This window comes from Ixodes scapularis, unplaced genomic scaffold (genome assembly GCF_016920785.2).
Source record: "Ixodes scapularis isolate PalLabHiFi unplaced genomic scaffold, ASM1692078v2 PGA_scaffold3__209_contigs__length_174095766, whole genome shotgun sequence".
NCBI lineage: Eukaryota > Metazoa > Arthropoda > Arachnida > Ixodida > Ixodidae > Ixodes > Ixodes scapularis.
In genome coordinates, this window is record NW_024609868.1 from 20,377,617 (window position 1) to 20,381,027 (window position 3,411).

A 3,411-nucleotide genomic window follows, 5' to 3' on the forward strand; every position below is an offset into this window, starting at 1 on the left:
TGCGACATGGGAGGGGGCGTGAAACAACATAAATTAGAATATGAGAAACTGAACGTGCTTCCGTGTTTGTTGTTTTGACACGGAGCGCTCTGCCCGAGATCGAAAATTTTGAAATCCTGTCGGATGTGAGTTTGTTCGCTTCGTTCGTTGGGTTTTGCCCCCCCCCCCCCCCCCCCCCCCCCCGAAAAAGAAAAAAGAAAAAAATGTATATATATATATATATATATAAATTTACAGCAAAAATTGCTGCTGCATGACATCGTTCCAACGTGTGTTTATATTTGTGGGCCGTGTCCGTTGTCAGTGTTGAATGTCGGAGAAACTGCGGCAACCGAAAGTCGACGGCTACGCTGCACGACACAAAAATAGTTAGAAGGCGTCGTATGTACTCCTATTCCTGTTCAAAATCACATTATGCATTTACCACCACGATCGAACAGTGGCACTTGTAGTTCGTATAATAAACAACAGACTTTTTTTATATATTTTCGAGCGTAAGCTCGAAAATATCTTCTGTAATAACAGTTTCTTGGAGATAAAAAAAAAAAAATTGCCAGCATGACGCATTTTCAATATCGTGACCCGAAGCTGACGCGTGTATGCAGACTTCTTAGAGTAAACTCTATGCTGCTTACTATGTCCACTCGTTAGTAGACATACGAGTTTTCTTTTTTTTTTATTTACTTTTTATTCTTTGAGCATGCACCACGAACACTGCTCCCATCACTTGTAAATCGGCATATATTTACACAGAGTCACCAGACCTCTCAGAAAAGCTGGGTGATAATTATATTTGTCTCATAATTCATATCAGTTTCACACACGGTGTCGTTTGGCTTCATGAAGTGTTCATTCATATTTATTGTTAAACGAAAATGAAGTTTGTACTTTTACTCGGACGGTAGCTAGGCAAGTTCACTATAACTGAATCTGGCTTGATCGTTGTCCCGAATATAAGTGCCACAACGTTATTTGTTTTTTTATTGTTTCGTAATTTGTCAGCTTTAATTTTTGTTCTTCTTAGAAACCGCCTGTTGTTGTTTTTCTGTGTGTGTCTTTTTTTTTTTTTTCACACGCAACGTTGATGGTTTTTTTTTTGTTTTTTTAATATTTGTTTTGGTCAAAGGTAGGGAAAGTTCGCCGGAGAAACGGACATAATTAATAAAAAGTTTTATCCACAGAGTGAGAAAGAACACGAGACAAATCAATAAATATTAATATACAAACAAGCAAAAAAACCTTATAGAGGGACACTGCGCAATGTCTTGACCCCCCCCTCGCCCTTTCAGCCTGTCAATTACTGCGACGCCAATTCCCCCGCTTGATTGATCATTTCCCTCCACCGCGCCACCGGACGATCAAGCTTTTGCAAGGCTTTTACAAGAGGCGACCAAAGAACTCACAGTAAGTCTCGTTGACGAGTTGATTGACCACCTCCTTCTTCAGTTTGCTGTTCTTTTTGCCCATGGTCCGAGCTGTCCTGGTATCGTCTGGCCGGAGCCGGACAACGACGACGAACCCGCAGTTATCCCGACGACGACGCCGAGCACACGCGGGTCTTTAGCCACCACCGATGCCGCTCTCTGTCGAGGCCCTAACCCCACGTCCACTCGTCAGCCGACCACTAGCTTCGTCAGCGCTACTTTGACCGCTTCGAGGGGCTCCGGTAGTCCCGGTCCAGATCGAAGACTTACCAAAGCGCGCGCGCGCGCCCCCATGAGGCGCTTAGTCTGGTAACTAGCGCCATCTAGCGGCAGTCATGCGGACGATCGCTCCTCGCTCGGTTCTTGAGAGGTGCGCGACGGCGCGACCTTTTTTAGGTTGCGTCGCGCAGGCTGTCAATTTCCTTGTTGTGGGGGGTTGGGGCTGGTGACGTCGTAGCTATTGTCGGTGCGCGGCGCCCGACACTGTAACGCTGCTGAAAGACACCTCACGTTCAAGGCTGTCTGTGTGTCCTTGCGGCTGCTACGGCCACGGGGTGCGAAGAATGAACGCGTGCGAAAACGATCGATAGACGCAGTGATCGAACCACGCGTACCGCCTGTTACCTTCTTCACACATGCGCCACAATGGGGATGGGAAGGAGGCGTGGGACACAAGCAGATAGACATCTTCATTGTGCCCCGACGTCGACCACACCGTCGACACGGTGCTTTCAATGGAAATGTTCCTCTGGGTCTTTACAATACAATCTTCGATAAAATAAAAAGAAAATATCGAATAAAGGAGCAAAAGACTAGACTCCAGCGCGTCTCAGCAATTATATGCGGAGAAATTACAAACAGACTTCAGCAAGGCAACCTTGCTGAAGACTGCGCACGCACAGCTTTTCAACCCTGTTACTTGCTTTTGCTGCCGGTTGTTTTGAAACAAGTATTTTGAACAAACACAAAACGCGAACAAATCTACGCTCCAAGACCCGCAGGGTAGGCTAGAAACATTCAGTGATGCCAGACAGCTTTCGCAAGCGGAACGAGCCCTTTGGGTTTCTTGAAAACGAGGAAGATGGATTTGTGAGGAACCCAATGTATAGTAAATGCCGGCTCAACCACACTTCTGGAACCGCTGGATTAAAAATGTCACGAGTTTCACAATCGATCGTCTGGAAATTTGCATTGCTTAACCTTCTCCAGAGACGTGCTTAATAGCCATCAAAAGTAAACCGTTATTTGTAACTCGTTACGTTTTAAGGCTGCGAAGTAAGGACTCTATGTTTTCGAGCCGGAGCGAGTAACGCATTTTCGTTAGTTTTTAGCCTAGTAAGAGAAATTAATTACGATTCCTTTTTCTTTGTCGGGGTAGTATTTAATAAACTTGGTTAGACTCTGCAATTTTCGTCTGATGTCTCCCCTTAACCAGGCAAAAAGAGCTGCCGAACCTTTACGTTCCAATCCTGCGCGAAACCAAGTTTTTCTTCGCACCAACTCCTGTTGCATATCCGTCAAGATCCAGAAGCGCCAAAAGGACAAACAAGAAAAGGCACGCATAATCTGGGACGCTATTTTCAACTTCAAAGAAAGAGACGCCACCTTTACTTCGTCTCACCTTAGCATGGACTATACTCTGTTTCACCTTATGATGTACCGCAGGAAAGGCTACAAGCGCGAGCTTCTTACTCTAGGGCCGATCTCGGCGGCACAAGCTCTCGTGCGTTAAGAGCGGCTCCCAACCAGGCACGTAGCCAGTGGAGAGGGGGAGGAGGGCCATGGGGCCCGGGCACCCCCCCCCCCCCCCCCCCGAAATCTTCCATTTTGTTGGGGCGTCCTCCTCCCCTCCCCCTCCTCCCCCCCCCCCCCCCCCCCCCGAGACAAAATCCTGGCTACGTGCCTGCTCCCAACGCTGTGAGCTCGCGCTTCTATAGCCTTCTCTGGGGTACAACAAAATGTGAAACGGAGTACAACTGCCGAGGCT